The sequence below is a fragment of the Triturus cristatus genome, chromosome 10 (genome assembly GCF_964204655.1).
Source record: "Triturus cristatus chromosome 10, aTriCri1.1, whole genome shotgun sequence".
NCBI classification, from domain to species: Eukaryota; Metazoa; Chordata; class Amphibia; order Caudata; family Salamandridae; genus Triturus; species Triturus cristatus.
The window spans coordinates 966,333,155-966,352,833 of NC_140593.1; the positions used below are offsets into that span (position 1 = coordinate 966,333,155).

Here is a 19,679-nt window from a genome sequence, read left to right on the forward strand (position 1 = left end):
GGTATTAAACCATTGTGCGTAGATAGGAGAGGTGAAGTATGCCCCCCTGGAGAGTGTACTCAAATTATTTATATGTGCTAAGGATGACGCCTTAGCAATATTGATCGGGCAGAACCCACCCTCGTCATAGAACTAGGTGAAGGGTTTAGTCCTTAAAAGGCGTCAGTCCTTATAAGGCGTTCAGTCCCTAGAAGGCATTCTGTCCTTATTTGGAGTTATGTCCTTATAAGGCTCGTTCATATGAAATGAAGGGGAGATGATGTAGGGAAAGAGTACGATGTGCTCTAAACTTATATTAGGGTACCGATATGAAATATAACAGCACTTTTCTAGTGCACATCGAGTATTTAGAATTGGATTGTTTCCATTCACATGAAAAAGGCCATTCACTTTATGGTCTTTGTGTTATGCTGAATTTGGACTAACATCCAGGAGGATAGAGTGGGAACTTAAATGATCACTTCGGGCATGGAAAGGGCTAAGAAACTCTGAATGAGATTTAATGCTTCAAGCAAAATGGCCCATAAGTTATTATATTCAAGGATGAGGCGAACTGGATAGCATAATTATGTATCCATGCAGAGGATTATCATTATCACAGAATGACGACCGCCTACCTCCTTCCAATTTGTCTTCTAATTCATACTGTATGTAGGAGTCAACTTGATGGCTCCAAGGAGATAACATGAATCCATAAGGGAGTCCCTGGCTTCTCCCTTTCCTTACGTAGGCGAATAGCACTGGAATTAATTGTCAACTGAATTTAAATGGCAAATGTCACTTCAGTGGGGCTGCGTGCCCTACAGTTGTAACCTTTCCAGATGAGAGAGAAGCAATGTACTCTAAGACTTGGAGCCTGCCTTTCTCTTATTAGGTGACAGGACAGAAGTTTAAGGCAGTAGAGTACAAATCCTCTCCTACACCACCTTCTAGGTATAACATACGCTCATGCATTTATTCAACAGAATATTGTGACTCGCCTCCCGCAAAAGTCTTTGATCAAAATGGACTTGAGAAGTGACTAATTGTCAGTGGAAATATGAAATGAGACTCAGCATGAGCTAGGTGGAGGCGGATTCTCCTCTTGCGTAAACATTTGATTTCTTTGTTTACAACTGGGGCTGTATTCGCAGACTTCATCAGCCTTAGTGCCACATTGTCAACCACAGTCCTGATCAAAGCTGCAATTGTGCCCAACAGCATATCCGGTTTAGCAAAAGTACCCCCATAGATCACACACTGTAAACTTTAAGCATGCTGCTACAGTTGTGAGCAACGCCAACACCAATTTTCAGGTCCGTACTGCAAAAATGGCGAATTCACATGAATCACTTGAGACAAATCTAGTCTGGCATCAGGCACTACTGTATGCAGCCAGAAGCAAATTACAGATTTAACACTGAAGGGCACAGGAGGGCAGAAGAGACCTGAAAATCCTTGACGTCATAACACAAGCACAAGAGATGGGTAGTAGGGCACCATAAAAGGTACACAGTGTTAAGGCAGAGTGAAACACAATGTAGTGCAAAGTAAGGAAAAGTAGCAAAAGATATCTGCATTCCCAACTGAGTGCTGCTGCAAAACCCTCTTTCTCACCAAACATGTCACCTCCTTTCAAGGAAACGCTAAGAGCAGTGGTTCATAACCAGGTCCAAAATCCTACTTAGTGACTGCTTAGAAAATTAGATAACAGAATAATAAAGTGTATATAAATAAAGAAGCAAAATGTACAACTGAACCATTCAAAATGTTCTGTAAATGAGAAGGAATTTGAAATTAGAAACTAAAATTTAAATTAGTACCATCAGATTAATTCTTGGGAGCAGTGCAAGTGCAACAAACACAATATAGTATAGGCAATGAATGGCCTCAAATGAATTTAGAAAAGCCCCAAACTACCGATTAAAATTAAGATGGTGACTATTGTATACTGTTTGTGAATTACATAAAATCTATTAAATCATTTGTGTATATGTCTGATGAATGCATGTTTCTGTATTTTTTGTGAATTGTTCTGTGGTTCAAATCATCAAAAATGTCAAAGGTGGGGTCCCTGGCTTCCAGTAATGACTCAGTGGGGGGGGTCTCTCAATTCCATTTATAATTTAGTGGGGGTCCCCCGGTTCCAGTAATAATTATGTGGGGTCCTCAGAAGTGAAAAGGTTAAGGACCACTAGCTTAGCGCATAGAACCACAAGATGCACCAATCCCTTCATCCTCTTCCAGGCAGCTGTGACCCACGAATTGGTCAAGTTGGTCCGTTCTATTGTGCTGCAATGACACGCCGCTGCACTTACCCATCTCAAGGAACCATAACAGAAACGGGCATGCATGATTGCAAAACAGAGGACCGCAAGCAGTTGCCAGCAGAAAACACTATTGAGAATAGCAAATGCATGCACGGGTGACAAGAGTGAGCACAAGCATAACCAGCTTTAAAGTTCAGAACAACGATGTGTTTAAAGCATTTTCCTTAATTGAACAGAGCTTTCTTGCTCCATTCAAGGCTACATTTGTTGTCGGCAACAGGTGTGACATACCTTTCCATATGTATAGTGAAACAAAATTTAAAGTGGCTATTCTTTCAACAGTAATAGTTCTACCCACTTATCTTTCCCTATCTTTGTCAGTCTTTCTTTGTTGACAATCACCATCTTTTACGTGCTGTACCCCCGGATTGTTGCCTTGACCTTTTTGGCCGTAGAATTCTGTGCTCTTTACCCATGCTAACCAGTGGTGAGGTGCCTATGCACCCCCTTCAAATAGGATAAAAAATAGCATACATATAATTGGCATATTTAAATTACCTATAAGACCTTAGTTCATGGTCTGCAAGTTAAATGTCACAGGCAGACTGCTGCACTCATTGTGACCTCCACTACACAGACAGTTTAAAGATGACCCTCTGTAGCTTGACTGTGCAGTTCTAAAACTGCAAATCTGACAAGTCAAAATAACCCCTTTTGACAAGCGTAAACCCACCTTTCAAACATTAATAAGTCACCCTAAGTGGCCTAACTGCCTGTAAGTCAGGGTGCATGATATTTAAATATAGGGTATGTAAAATGTACTGCTAAGCATGTCCTTACAGTGAAAACAACCCAAAAGCTTATATCAATGTAGCATGGTTGGTTGTTTTACAGGAAAGCATTGGAATACAATGTTACATTAAATAATGTTATCTCCCACTAGGAAACAACTACAAATTTCATTTTTGGACTTTTTGAAATATTTATTACTAACCCAATTCACTGGTGAAGTCAAACTATTAATAAATATTTTGAAAAAGGTAATTTAGAAGGTTAGCTTAATTGTCCCTAAAGCCTCTGGAGACCATTTTGCATGAGCTCCAACTATCATCTGGCAGCCGAATAGCCCTCTTGATGGTGTGAGCTTGCTCCCAGAGCAGGGACAAGAGCTACAAGAGACAGTTTCTGCAACTGCCCAGCTGACCAGTTCTAATTGAGCCTTCCCTGGGCACTGCTATTGGCCTCTGCTTGAAAGATTTTCGATCCCCAAGTGCTGCACCCAAGGTCCTGGACCTTCAGCTGGTGTTAGAGTGTACTCCTTCTGACTTTTCCAGAAACCTGGTATTTAGAAACGTTTTGCTCCAACAACCTCCAGAGGACCTAGCTGATCCGAAGGTGTGTTGATGCTGGGCCAAGGATTCAGGTTACTCAGGCCGGCGAGGGACCTTCTCAGGGCACAAACTTAAATGTCTCCTGCTCGGAGCGGTCTTGCCAAAAGTCAGTAGCTTCACTGAGACCTCATCCAGTGGCTACCAGACTATTTGGAGCCCTCTTTAGCCACGGCTTGCCACCTAGCTTCACTGAGGGCTTTTGACTTTCATTTCAGACACTGTCGAACCTGGTTCTGTATCTTACCTGCACTCCATGACGATCAACTGTAAATTGCGCCTAGGAGCCAGACAAGTGTAACCAGAAGACCATGATTAGGGCTTAACACTTTTAGGCGCTATTTTGAACCTTAGACTTTAGAAATTTATAACTCTAGTTTCCCTAACTTGATTTTTCGCCATTTTGGTGGTATTTTATTTATTAAAATATACTCTATTATTATAGTAAATTGGTTTGCTATTTTTTGTGTATTGTGTTTTGACTTTATTACTATTTTGCACTACACAACTACTTTAAATATTGCCTCCAAGTTGAGCCTATCTGCTCTGTGCCATAGCTACACGGGAGCTGAGCTCATGTCTATTTAGTGTCTTTGGAGCTTTGCCCTGGGAAGGGCTGTGGTTATTAATTGAGGTGGACACTTACCCTCTTCAACTAATGGCCAATTTCAAAGCTAGCCAGTTTTCAACTATCACACTCCTGCATACAACTCATGATGTTCCTAACATAGGTATCCTCTCTTTCTGTGATAGCTGTAAGCTACTACTTAAGCTGTTTTAGCCAATGGGAAAGGCACACCAGGTAGTTATTGCAAGGCTTTAGTCGGAGTGTGTCAGTGGTAACCAAGGACCTATTGCACCCCAATATCTACCTGTGATTGTCCTCCGCCCTTGCCGAATATAGTTATTGAAAATAAGAACCTTAACATCTGAAGGTGAAATGCGCTAAATTTTTTGTTGGATTGTGTGTTGATCATGATTCTAATTATGTGGAAGGTAACTTGAAGCATACATAGATTTTTATTGAGATATGGCACCAGAATTTTTGACCCAATGAAATAGATTGTATAAATCCCTGGTTCAAAGTATCAAAAAAGAAGTATATAGAAAGAATGATGACATTTTAGTTGCAATATAAAATATGGGGATTTCATCCCGTGAAATGTGCATATTCTCTTTTGGTATCTATTTGAAACCATCTTTGAGCGAAAGCGGTTTCTCTTACGATTGTTCTCATGGAAAATATAATTAGTGCTACAAAAGCTAAAATGCGAACACATGTTCTAACATATTCCAAATTGAGGTGAAGAAAAAAAAAGCCCGACAATGTAGAGTGAAGCACTAACATCCAACAGCAGCAGTCTGTCAGCTGATTCCCCAGTGCTCTACTGTACCTTTAACACCGTTTTCTAATGAGCAGCTACATAGATAACATTCTATAGTCACAACAAATGCAAGGCACACCTGAATACCATGATGCTGCTGTAGAAGTGGAACAAATGGAAGCAAAATGAGGAATTACATTTTGTTGTGGAAATCATGGTTTGCGCTTCAGAAATCTAAAATGAACACTTCCAACAGCAGTCTGATAGCTGATTCACCAGTATTCTACTCTAGCTTCCGCACAGAGTAGCAATGAATAATTAGAATGCTAACAATCTGTATTAATGGCAAAAGAGAAGCACTCATTGGTTCCACACACCTTGAATAGGAGCTATTGCATTTGAAGCCTGAAATAAATGATCTTGAAGGGCTTAATGCATACATGAAATAGAAAACTTTACTCATTTGTAATAGTCAGTTACCAGCATGAGGGGAAGCCGGGGTTTTTAGACATTTAAAGCATAATATATGGTTAAAGATTTAAAAATAGTGAGATCCCAACCTAGGTCCGGCATCACGTTTCCTTGGGTTATCAAGGCTCTCTGTTGCTTAATACCCCCATAATTTCTACTTAATTTGAAAAACAGTAGTATTTTAGTAAACTTCTATCTTTTATTTTTCATTTAAATGCACTAAAGTATATTTTTATAGGCACAGGAAGCTAACTGCAGGCTTCTCATATTTAAAATTAACAGATTTTTGCTCCTCTCGGGTAGTGAGATTCAGGGAGTTGCTGTTTGGGAATCTCATTTTTCTTTTTTACTTCTCCCACTTTGTCAATAGTTGCATTTTTCTGCATGAACGTGCCAAGACTCAAGGCAAACTGATTGTGTGCTAAATGCAACGAAATTATAAAAAAACACTTACAAATCTCTGTTTAATGTATATTTAATGTCTCTCTGTAAATGACTACATTCAAATTAACCAACTTATTTTATATTAAGTAAGCACTGAAATCTGTCATGGACTACACAGATTTAACACTTGAATTATATAATGCAAGGTTTTGTTATTTATTTTAGAGCCCCTATTTATTGTCGCAGCCAGGGTCAAACTGGGACAGAAAATAGGCCGAATACCAAAATAAAAGGGGCCCCCATTAGTGAATTATATTGCTAAAAAAGTGGCCCATGTTTGCAAATTGAGGCAGTTTGAACTCGTTGATATATGGTACATAAGAGTCTTGCAAGGTATGAAAGACTTCAGCGATTGGAGCTAGCTGCAAGCAAAGTTTAAGGTAATTTCAGGGAACTCAACAGTAAAAACTGGCCCGCCAGACCATAAACTAGGCCCACAAACTGCCAAAAAACCTGTCCTACACACTGAGCTATAAGACCTGCCCGTTGGGCAATGCCTGATTGCCCTATAAGCCAGTCCAGCCCTGGTAGCTGCAGAGATGAGAAACATTGTCATGTACAAATTCAGTGAATGATTCTAAAGCGGTCTTTTAGCAGCACGTTTCCAAGAGCAGACACATTCCGTGCGCTAGGTGAACTCTACTTCTTTATTATAAGTCTGGTCTTCATAGCCTGCTATTAGAGGAAGAAGGTATAATGATTTGTGCGAGTTGATACTGTAATGAGGACTGTCTCAGGTACTAGCTATGATTCTCTTGGTTAGATGTCAACCAGCCAGAAACGTATCAAATACAGCATTCTGGCATCATGCAGCGGTCAGATTTGCAATGCTCAACACAAGTTGTTGTCTGAAGGTACAGTGTATAAACACTTGATGTTATACATAAGGTGGTATAATATTGAAAGGTTAGAAACAGGCGTTCTCAAACTGTGCAGTCTAGGCATGGATGAGTGCCCTATGGAATTGCCTTTGGCGTGCAATCAACAAAACACCTGCGCGCAGTAGATAATGCAGTAGGCCCTTCACGTCGATAGGCCCAATGCCAATTCATCTGCTGCATTTATGATGGCTAAGCCTTTGTTATGTTCACTGCCCTGCTCTACACAATACAAAAGCATCTACATATGCATTTTTGGGTCAATTTGCATGCACCATCACAACTCACATTTGACAAAATCCCGTTTAAACATTTGATACAATCCGATAAGGGTAGACTTGAGAATAATCTGATGGGAATTATTGAACTTACCCTAGTGCACCAATGGACATAACCCAGAAGGTTTTATGCCCCTTTTTGTTGAGCTTGTCTGTTATAAAAGAAGCAGATTCACCTTATGTAACATTGGTCTAACTACAACCCCAAAGAAACCTATTAAAAGCCATTTCTGGTGCATGAGGAAATTTAAGCAGACGAGCCAATGCATGAACATGTCCACACCACTTAGTGGGGCCCCTAACACATTTTTTAAAGGAAACGTTTCTGCAAATGGTGTTAAACGACTAGGAATCTTATGCATTGGCTTTACAGAAATTGATGTGATGGATGTAAAATAGCAATAATACCAGGACTATCCCTGAAGGTGGACAGAGGTACGATCAAGTTGACGGTTTTATGCTATTATGTTCAATGATTAAAATAAAATGGAATTGCTGTAAACAAATGATGATATATTGGCATTTGAAGTGCAGTTGTCCAATTGATAAACATTTTATAAAGGGACAACATAAGATAAAATGTCTTCTTCTCTCATCTACTGATGATGTCAGATAGAACAAAACTTCATGAACTCTAGTAAATGAGATCAGAAAGAATATCTATGAAACAGAGTAATGTAATCAATCTGGTTTTAGGTGTTGATTATCAATACAAAAGTGTTTTGGAATCTATGTTAAAGCTATTAGAGACATTTGTAAATGATTCTGATTACTAATTCGATCTCTTTCCAACAAAGAGTGATTTGATTAAAAAAAATAAGGAGACACAAACAAATTAGAAGATTTGTGCTAGTAAAATTCACACAAACGTAGGTACCAAAACTAGTGATGTTTGTATGAATTAACCCAGCAAGATAAAAGTAAGTCTAATATCGATATCATGGGTTTTATGGAAACACACCCCGAAGATGCTGGGAGTTTTCGTAACCAAGATAGAATTTTAAACAAGCATTGGCATAGCCAATAGGTCTCGCCCTTGGGACCTTATAAGTGTTTAGCCATGCAACAGTTGCATAACTAAATACTTATAAGGTCCCAAAAGCGAGACCTATTGGCTATGCAAAGCGGCCGTGCGGCCGCGAAAGTGAAAGTAATCACGGTAAAGCGCGGCGCGCATGTGCACATGCACTGTAGCTCTAGGCTGGCCTGGTAGCACTTTTTGGAGCCCTCTCAATAAGTCTCGCCAGACCAGCGCATGCGCTGGGTCAGGCGAGACCTAAAAAATGAAGTCACATCACATAAAAAAAATTAACTGAGCCCAAATTAAAAAAAAATTAGGGTAAAGAAGGGATTCAGAATAATAAAAAAGAAAACAAATAAATATTATTTGAAGAATACTGAATACAAGAGAAGAAAGAATATTTATGCATGATTATCAAAGAGGAGAAGGCTAGGAAAAGAACTGGACTAACAAATATTCAGTCCATTGGCTAATACTAGCACCCCATGTAAAAACGTTTAGGAGACTAAAATGTATGAATAAACAATTGATTAAACAAGTACATCAGTTGAGATTAGGAGTAAAGTAAAAAACTAGAGAAGATCCTCAGGAAAGGGAGAGAATACAGTGGAACTAAAGAAACAGGATTCTGGTCTTTTATTGTTCTATCAATATCCCTACAATCAACTGTTTATGCACCAAATTTGATTGAGTAGCTCGGCATCTATTCAAAGCAATAGATTTCTGAAGATACTTTCTCAGCTGAAGAAAGTTGTTGTTTAAATCATTCAAGGTTATTCAAAATTCTGTGTTCAAGTCTCAATCAGTGGTACATAAGACCAAGTTATATGAAGAGTATGCTTAACTAAACAAGAACATGGATTAGATTATCTTTTGAAAGCCCAATCAACTTTCTATTCTCAGAGAACTACTGAAGAAATATTATGAGCTGATATTAGGAAACTAGGCTTTGGCCTCCACCGGAAAGGAATAGGTTACCCTGTATGCATCTGTTCGTAGCATGTAGTGTTGAAGATTTACATGCTCTGCATAAATCCTGCCATCTAGTGCCTGCAAAGAAGTCCTTGGAGTCACAGGGTATATGGACTCCTCCCTTAGTTGGCAATACGCATGTCCACTGGCTCCATTATGAGATTTTTTGTCCTACAGCAGGTGAGTGTAGAGATGGAGCAGTAGCTAGGACAGTTTACTGATCATGACACAAGAGATGAAGTGAAAGAATGTACATCTGCAGCAACCAAAGGCTTCCATGGGAGGTGTTCAGCCCATGTGAATCTACAGCACTACAGGCTACAAACAGATGCTTACATGGTAGCGGGAGCTGCAAGTTTATAAACAGTGATGGCTGATAAAGTATATATGTCAAATGAAGTACCATCAGAAAAATTATTAGAAGCATACATAAAAATGAAACCTTCAGGTGCACAAGGGTTTAGATGGAGTAGCAGTAGACCTGATGTAACTACCACCTCTGATCTGTTCTAAAATGCTTCAACTCTTCCATGCTGCAATTTATCTAAATAAGATTTTTTCACAAATGGAAAGGAAGCATTAGATATTGTATATGAAAATAGCTCAAACAGGTCTTGGAAATTAAAGGATTATAGCCTATAAGAACATATTCAGAAAAATATTTAGGAAACACCCATTACAGTATTTGGAAAACTGGGTTGTGTCAATGGAAATTTTTCCAACTATGCAAACTGGATTGAGATCTAATCATTCCATTTTGAGTCAAGGCTACATTTTAGCCCTGCTATTGTTCATCACTTATATAGCAGATACTCCAAAACGTATTTCAAACAATGAAGGATTTCCACCAACATTGAGTAGAACCCATATTCAAAGTATCTTTTTATGCAGATGATACAATACTTCTGGATCTAACCGGAATGGGTTTGTAAAGGACACTGGATGCCTTCTCTAAATATTGTGAGGAATTTTATTTTATAACTAATACTGTAAACACAGACTGATATTAAAATACATATGAGAATTTTACATGATTGTTATTGCCTTATTACTGCATCTACTGATTATTTTCAATATTTATTTAATAAGCATACTGAGATAACCTCTGGTCCAGAAGAACAAGTTACTTACCTTCGGTAACGCTTTTTCTGGTGGATACAGTATCTGCCTGTGGATTCCTCACCTTGTGAATATCCCCTGCGCCAGCAACATTCGGAAAATTTTGTAGCTCTCCACGCCGACGAGGAAGACGTCACAATAGCATGGCTCCGCACGCTGCTCCGCTGACGTCACTGGAGCCATGGGAGGACCTCGTCAGCGTGATTAAGTCATTTCCGCCCTTTTTTTCCGTGCATTCGAGGCACACGGACGGACCGACAACAATAAATATACAGTATACACAGTACATAATATTCAAACCAACACGCACAGTGTGAAGTCAATGCAGGAAAGTAAAAGAAATAACACACTTCCTTTGACAGTAACAGATAGATTTTATCACATTGTCACTATTGTAGGTATACAAGGGTGGACAACGGGGAGGCGGTGGGTCAGTGAGGAATCCACAGGCAGATACTGTATCCACCAGAAAAAGCGTTACCGAAGGTAAGTAACTTGTTCTTCTGATGGATACATCTGCCAGTGGATTCCTCGCCTTGTGAATAGATTCCCACAGCAGTCCCCACTCCCGGAGGAGGGTGTTCACCCTTCTACACCAAAAAGTCCTGAAGGACGGAACGTGCAAAGTGTCCGTCCCTCCTCACCTCGGTATCCAAGCAGTAATGCTTCGCAAAAGTGTGGAGGGAGGCCCAAGTTGCCGCTCACCAAATGTCCTCCACAGAAACACCTCTAGATAAGGCAGATGTAGAAGACTTTGACCTGGTAGAATAAGCTCTTATACCCTCTGGAGGTTCCTTACCGGCCAAAGAGTAACAGATCTTGATGCACAAGATAATCCATCTGGAAAGAGTGCGCTTGTGCACCGCTCGGCCTTTCCTGCAGCCAATAAAGCCCATGAAGAGCTGGTCATCCACTCGAAAGTCTTTAGTTCTATCGAGGTAAAAACTCACAGCACTTTTAGGGTCCAAGCGGTGAAGCCGCTCCTCCGCATTGCAAGGGTGAGGGGGAGGATAGAAGGTAGGAAGGGTAATGGACTGCCCCAGATGGAAAGGAGTTACCACCTTAGGCAGAAAAGCAGCCCTGGTCCTGAGTACCATTCTGTCAGCATGAATGGTCAAGAACGGAGGTTTCGAACGCAGAGCTTGAAGCTCACTTACCCTCCTTGCCGAGGTAATGGCAATGAGAAAAACGGTTTTAAAAGACAAAAGCCATAAGGGGCACTTGTGCAAAGGTACAAAGGGAGAACCCATCAAGTAAGTTAAGACAAGATTTAAGTCCCATTGAGGCACAATAAATGGAGTGGGCGGAAATTTGTTGGTAAGGCCCTTAATGAACCGTAATACAATAGGTGATTTAAACAAGGACGGCTGATCCGGCAAGCAAAGGAATGCCGACAAAGCCGATAAATAACGCTTCACAGTAGCTACAGAAAAGCCTTGCTGGGCTGGAGAGAGAGCAAACTGAAGGATGTTGGATAAACGAGCCCTCAAAGGGTCAATAGACTTCTCCCCACACCAATGGACAAATTTGGACCACCTATAGGAATAGATAGACTTGGTGGAGTGACGCCTGGCAGACAAAATCACGTCTACCACATCAGGCGGGAGAGAAAAAGAATTCAGGTTGCCCCGTTCAATCTCCAGGCATGAAGGTGTAAGCTCTGGGGGTGGAGGTGTAGAACCTGCCCCTGCGACTGGAGGTCTGCCCTGAGAGGGAGACTGAGCGGAGGGCACGAGGAGAGGTGGAGAAGACTTGTATACCACACCCTTCTTGGCCAATACGGGGCGATCAATATGACTTGGGCCCGGTCTTGGCAAATCTTCCTCAGAACCCGAGGAATCAAGGGTATGGGAGGAAACGCGTAAAGGAGATGAGTCCCATTTCAACTGAAACGCGTTCCCCAAAGATCCCTGCATCGGATACTGGAGACTGCAGAATGACGGGCAGTGAGCGTTCTCGTGAGTGGCAAACAGGTCCACCGAGGAGTTCCCCGCGTCCGAAAGACGTGACTAACCACCTCCGGATGGAGCCTCCACTCGAGGTCGGCCGAGAACAGTCGACTCAGACTGTCTGCACGCACGTTCAGAACTCCAGCCAGATGATTTGCCATCAGAAAAATCTGATGATCCTAAACCCAGGACCAGAAAAGCAGAGCCTCTCTGCAGAGACAATGCGACCCCACTCCTCCCTGCTTGTTGACATACCACATCACGGTAGTGTTGTCCCTCAGGACTTGAACCGACTGACCGTGAAGGGAAGGGAGGAAGCTATCGCCCGCAATTCCAAAAGGTTGATGTGAAGCAAACTTTCCTCTGGAGACCAAGAACCCTTGATCTCCAGATCCCCCAGAGGAGCACCCCACCCTAAAGTGGATGCATCCGTTATCACTGTGGCCACCGATGGAGGTAGATGGAAGGACTTTCCTTGAGACCTATTGCCCTCCACGCTCCACCAAGACAGATCTGCTGCAGCTGCTCTTGAGATCCTCACAGACTCCCTGAGATCTCCGTTGTGCTGATACCACTGACTGCGGAGGCACCACTGGAGCGCCCTCATGTGCCAGTGTGCATGGTTGACCAACAGAGTGCAGGAAGCAAACAGACCGAGCAGACGAAGGACCTTCAGGACTGGAACGACCGCTCCATTGTAAAACAAGGGAATCATTTCCTGTATGTGGAGAATCCTTTGTGGAGGTGGGAATGCTCGACACAGTAGTGTCCAGTACCGCCCGTATGAACAGGTTGTGCTGAGTGGGCACCAGGTGAGATTTGGGCACGTTTATTGAGAAACCCAATTTGTACAACAGCGGAGTTGTAACTTGCAGATGATGAAGCACCTTCTCTGGCGACTCCGCTTTGATCAGCCAGTCTTCCAGATAGGGGAACACTGGAATCCCCGACCTTCTGAGATGGGCAGCCACCACCGCCATCACCTTGGTGAAGACTCAAGGTACAGTAGTAAGACCAAACGGGAGAACCGCAAACTGATAATGTTGCGACCCTACCGTAAAACGGAGATACTTTCTGTGCGACTTCAGGATTGGAAAGTGGAAATACGCAAGTCGATCGACACCATCCAGTCCTCCTGTTGCAGCGCTTGAAGAACCTGCGCAAGGGTGAGCATCTTGAACTTCTCCTGCTTCAGAAAAAGGTTCAAGATCCTGAGATCCGGGATTGGGCATAGCCTGCCATCCTTCTTGGGTATCAGGAAATACCGGGAGAAGCATCCCTGACCCCTTTCCCGCTCTGGAGCCACCTCTATAGCACCTTTTTTCAGTAATGTTAGGACTTCCTCCAGCAGGAGAAGAAGGTGGTCCTCCGAGCAAGCACCTTGGCAAGGAAGGTAATTTAGAGGGAATTCCCGAAAGGGAAGAGCATACCCATTTTTTATAAGATTTAGAACCCAAAGGTCTGTAGTGACCGATTCCCAATCTTGCAGAAAATGGGTAAGCCGACCTCCCACAGGACCAACATGATCCAGAATGGCAGATCTAGGGCTGCTTTGCAATGGTAGGAGGGAGGGAGAAAGAGGAGGAGGAGAGCTGACTACCTCGTGGACGACCTCTGTTCCTGCCCCTGTAGTTCTTATACAGGGTATTTTGCTGCTGCTGAGGCTGCCTATAGGTCCGAAAGGACGGCCTCCCAAAACCTCTGTACCCCCTGTAAGAGGAACCTCCAGGCGGCGCCGTGGCTTTGCTGTCCTTGAACCTCTCCAAGGCTGCATCTGCTTTCTTTCCGAAAAGCCCAGAACCATCGAAGGGCAGGTACAGAAGTGTAGCCTGCACATCTGGAGAGAACTCAGACGATTTAAGCCATGCACTTCTCGTTGTGGTAACCGAGGAGCCCATGATCCCGGCAACACAGTTCGCAGTGTCCAAACCACTCTAAATAACCTGTCGTGCAGCCGCCCGAGTGTCCTACAAGACCTCATTAAAATTTTGCATGTCCTCCTCAGACAACTTAGGAGCCAGTTTTGCTGAATCCATAAGTGCGTGGATGTAATGGCCCAAAAGACAGGTGGCATTTGTGGACTTCAAGGCCATACTCGCTGAGGAGAACACCTTCTTGGCCGACTGATCAATCTGTTTCGACTCCCTATCACTAGGAACTTGTGGAAATGCCCCAGATGCCTTCTTTGAACAGGCAGCTTGAACCACCAGACTCTCAGGAGAAGGATGGGATGTTAGAAAGTCCGGATCTCCTGGAGCCGCCCTATACCTCCTAGCAACACATTTAGACACTGACGGAGCTGAAAAGGGCTTACGCCAAACCTCCATGACTGGCTCAGTGATGGCATCATTAAAAGGAAGCAAAGACTACCACAGTGGAGGGAGAATGAAGAACCTCCATCAGGATGTTGGATTTAAATTCAGCCATTGGGAGCTGCAAGTCCAAGAGCTCCGCTGCTTTCCTTATGACATTGTGGTAAGGAGTCAAATCAGGAAAGCAGTCTTAAGTGTCAAGAGACGAAGGGGACAATTATGAAGTGGCTCAAAGGGAGCGCACATCAGAAACGTCAAGACCAGATTCAAATCCCACTGAGGCATTACGAAAGGGACAGGAGGAAACATGTGAGTAATGCCCTTAAAGAAGCGAGAAACAACAGTGGATTTGAAAAGAGAAGGCTGATCAGGAAGCCGCAAGAAAGCAGAAATAGCAGAGAGATAACCTTTTAGGGTGCCCAGAGCAGAGTCCTGCTGGGCCAAAGAAAGAAGAAAGAGGAGAACCTCAGAAAGAGGGACAGAAAGGTGATCCACAGCCTCTGCTGTGCACCATGCCACAAATTTGTTCCACCTGCAGGCATATACTGATTTTGTGGAGGGACGCCTGGCTGCCAGAATCACATCACAGACTTCAGGAGGCAAGTCGAATGGCATCAACTGTCGCCGCTCAATCTCCACGCATGGAGGTGGAGACTGGACAGGTTCGGGTGGAGGACCGTCCCCTGCTGCTGCGACAGAAGGACCTCCTGAAGAGGCAGTCGTATCGGGGGATCGATTGACAGACTGAGTAGCTCGGGATACCAGTACCTTCGTGCCCAATCCGGAGCCACTAAGATGACTTGGGCCCGGTCGCGCCTGATCTTCTTCAGCACTCTGGGCAGAAGTGGTAAATGCGAGAAGGCGTACAACAGACCGCAACTCCACTCGCGACGAAAGGCGTCCGAGCGAGTGCCGCCTTGGAAACTCCAACACGCCGAACTGCTGACATTGCGCGTTCTCTTGGGTGGCGAACAGATCTAACCAAGGCTCTCCCCACTGCCGAAAGAGGCCTTGTGCCACGTCCGAGTTTAGACGCCATTCGTGATCCATCATGCACCGGCGGGTGAGTTAGTCTGCTCTGGCGTTCAGAGAGCCCGCCAGATGTTGAACCACCAGGGTTCCAGCCATGTCCAGAGGCGCAGAGCCAATCCTGACAAAGGGTCCACGACCCCACCCCGCCCTGTTTGTTGCAATACCACATGGCGGTGGTGTTGTCCGTGAACACCTGCACCACACTTCCCCGGACAAATGGAAGGAATGCCTTCAGTGCAAGTCGGATCGGCCGAAGTTCCAAAAGGTTGATATGGAGCCGGGACTCCGCCGGAGACCAGAGTCCTCTGATCTCCGCCTCTATCATGTGGCCTCCCTATCCCAGGAGGGACGCATCCGTCACCACTGTGTGCTCCAGTTGGGGAAAGGAGAGGGATCTGCCATTGACCCAATCGCGATTCGTGAGCCACCACTGCAATTGTCGTGCAGTGCCCTCCGAGATCTGGACATGATCGGACAGGTTGCCCTGATGCTGTGCCCACTGGAACTTCAGGTCCCACTGCAGACCCCGCATATGCCATCTGGCATGTGGCACCAGCAGGAGGCCATCAGGCCCAGGAGCCGGAGGGGCATCCTGACTGAAACCCAGGATAGAGGCTGAAAGATCGGAATCATAGCCTGAATATCCCGGACTCGCTACTCGGGAGGATAAACCCGAAACACAGTCAAATCGAGAATCGCTCTGATGAAGGGGAGCTTCTAAGAGGGACTCAGGTGCGACTTCGGCACGTTGATGGAGAACCCCAGCAAATGCAGGAGGACGGCCGTAGTCTGAAGGTGCTGGACGACTGCCTGGGGCGAGCCCGCCTTCAGCAACCAGTCGTCTAGGTAAGGGAAGACTGACACACCTGACTTGCGCAGGTGAGCTGCGGCCACCGCCATCACCTTCATGAACACCCGAGGGGCGCTGGTAAGGCTGAAGAGGAGCACGGCAAACTGCACATGCTCCTGGCCTACCGTGAACCGCAGGCAACGCCAGTGGGCCGGCAGGATGGGGATGTAAAAATATACGTCCTGCAAATCCAACGCTACCATCCTGTCTCCAGGGTCGACGACAGCCAAGACCTGAGCCAGAGTCAGCATTTTGAACTTCTCCTTTCGGAGGAAGCGGTTGACGTTCCGGAGATCCACAATGGGACGCAGACCCCCTTTGTCCTTCTTGGAGACCAGAAAGTAGTGGGAATAACAACCACTCCCTACTTCCAGCCCAGGAACGCACTCGATGGCCCCCCTTGGCCAAGAGGGTTGTAACTTCCTGCTGGAGAGTTGCCAAGTATTCCCCCGACATGCGGTGGTACCGAGGTGGCATGGCTGGTGGGGTGGACTGAAAGGGAAGGGAGTAACCCTTGCGGATGAGCTGCAACATCCACTTGTCTGATGTGATAGCGTGCCAGTGGGGGAGGTGATGGCGGATCCTGCCACCCCCACCAGCGTGGGGTGCTCCACAAAGCTCGGATAAGGAAGGTGTGGAGGTAGAAGCAGCAGGGGCGGAGGTGGACTGACCCCCACGCTGATTCCAAGACCTGCCCCTGCGGTAACCGCGGCCATGCTGAGGCTGGTTCTGTACAGGCTTGCTGAAGGAACGTGCCTGGGCGCCCCTGCCTTGACCAAGAAAGGAACAAAAACCAGGAGTGGCTGGGCTTTTCGTAGTAAGACCTAAGGACTTGGCCATAGCCCGCGAGTCCTTAAAACACTCCAGCGCACAATCTGCCTTATCACCATACAGATGGGTGCCATCAAAAGGCATGTCCATGAGTGAGCTTTGTACATCTGGCGAGAACCCGGTAGATCTCAACCAGGCGTGGTGATGAAGCGCCACAGTCGTAGAAATGGCTCTACCCAGTGAGTCTGCGGTGTCCAAACCACACCGAATAGCGAATTTAGCCGCATCTTTATCCTCAGCAACAGCTTGAGACAGCACAGCTTGGGCCTTTTGAGGCCTCACCTGTGCAACGGCATCCAACACCACGTAGGAATAGCGGCCCAAGATGCAAGCGGTGTTCATCGACCGCAGCCCTAAGCTCGCCGAAGAGAACAACCGCTTTTCGAACTGCTCCAGCTCAGAGTCCTTATCCGGCGGAGCCGTGGGAAAGGCACTCTGAGACATCGAAGCTTGGATGAACAGGCTCTCGGGCGTAGGATGAGTGGTCAAAAAGGCAGGGTCACCCGGCGCTGGGCGATGACGCCTGGTGACATTCTTATCCACCGGGGCCCCCGTGGCAGGCCGCGACCAAGTGCCTATTAAGACGTCAGTGAGGGCGTCGTTAAAGGGCAGCAGGGGCTCCGACAAAGAGGGCGCTGTCTGGAGCACCTCCGTGAGGAGATTAGTCTTGAGGGCCACCGTAGGGAGATCAAGGTGGAGGACCTCAGTGGCCCGACGAAGCACCATCGTGTAGGAAGCGCCCTCCTCCATGGTAGGCGGAGGAGAGGCAAACCCCGGGTCAGAGGAGAGATCGAGGCTGCCGGCCTCCTCTAACTCGCCCGCCCAGTCCTGCTTGGAGTCACACTGACGGGCAAGAGGGTCCTCGGACCCCTCCCAGTTATCCTCCACCTCCGCTGTATGGGGGACAGGCTGCGCCGGCAAGGACTGGGGAAGGAACAAACGGCACCGAGAACGGCGCCGGATGGGGCCGAACAGGCGCTGTGTCCCAGTGCAGATCCCAGGAAGGGACAAAATTGTCCGAGAACCTGGGCAGAGGCGGAACAAATGGTACCCACCGCGGTGCCAGAAGCGGAGCAGAGGGCGGTAATGGAGCCAGAGCCGGCAGCGTGGGACCTTGTGGCTCCGTGGCCGGGGCCAGGGGCGCAGCATCCTGCGGCGTCAGGGCCGGAGCCTCCAGCGGTGCCAACTGCCCCACAGGATCCTGACACAGGACCCGAGGGCACGCTTGCGGGAGCCCGAGGCCGAAACAGGTGGTCCAAGGTGGCAAGAAATTCTTGCACCTGAGCGGGAGTTGCCGACGGACCCGGGTAAGGTGGGTAGGCCGCGGGACTCCCGGGATCCGAAGGAGCCGCAGGGGCGGAACCCCTGTCCCCCTCGTCCGCATACGGGGACTAACGGGGGGACGTCAGAGAGCGACAACGCTTCTTCGACTTCTTTTTGTGTCGTCTCTTACCCGAATCCGAGGGTTAAGACTTGGACCCCGAAGAACGATGATTATGATGGCGACCCCGCGAGCGTTCTCTGGACCGGCCCCTGGACCGCGAGTGGCGCGGGGACGAGTGCTGGATCTCAAACAGCTTCCAGCGCCGCTCCTGCAAGGACTTTGGGGCCATGGACAAACAGTCCGTACCAGCCCGGGAGTCGTGGTCGCTCTCCAGGCAGTAGAGACAGACGTCGTGGGGGTCCGCCACCGACATATTGAAGCGGCAGGCCCCACAAGACTTAAAACCAGGCATCCCTACATGCACCAGAGTAGACAGACATCCCTACGTGCACCAGAGTAGACAACTCACAGGAGACAAAAAGTCTCAAAAAGATAGTCAAAAAGTGATTGAGGTTTGTGCTCTAACCGGATCTGCGCTTACTGGCGCGGAAAACGGAAGAACTGACGTCAGCGTGCATGGGTGGTGCCTAAGTAGTCTCCGTGACGTCATCTTGGCGCATACGACGCCACCTACTGACGCGCAGGGGTACTGCTAGCGAAAAAACTTTCCGGATCCAGCCTGATGCCTGGGGATATTCTAAGGTAAGGAATCTATCACTAATGTGTCTCTTTCAGATAGTGTTAAATTTTCACATTTCATTATATACTCTAACAAGTTAGGCGCATTTTCTGCAATAATAATCATAGAGCTAAATGTTAAAAGAAGTAGTGTTTAAACATGAGGAATACAATAAGGTGTCTGATAGATAGATTTTAAATTGAATTTTTATACAAATGTTTTACTAAATATTGTATTATGTTTTTGTGTATGCCAATATTGGCATAAATCAAACATTAAAATGAACCTTAACTTTAAAGAAAGGGAACAAGCACAAATCAATAATTTTGCGGACAGGGGACTAACTGGAACTTTCCCCAGTAATATTGGACTCCAAATGTACTTTCTAAATACAATCGAATTGCTCTCCTTCAGAGCACTGTTCAGCAGAAAATACATTACAGACCCAAACATAAATACAAATATTTAGTCGAAAACAGGTGACAAATACGAAGGGATGCCTTTTCACAACACCGAACCCTGACCAGCCGCTTACAAATATTAGGGACCTAGTCTGC

The 19,679-nt window shown here is 45.8% G+C and overlaps 1 protein-coding gene across 1 annotated transcript in view; it reads right to left on the bottom strand.

The window, feature by feature from the left end:
* OXSR1 (oxidative stress responsive kinase 1) overlaps positions 1-19,679 on the bottom strand; it is a 677,967-nt gene that overhangs the window by 194,749 nt on the left and 463,539 nt on the right. The gene's annotated exons all lie outside the window — the stretch shown is intronic.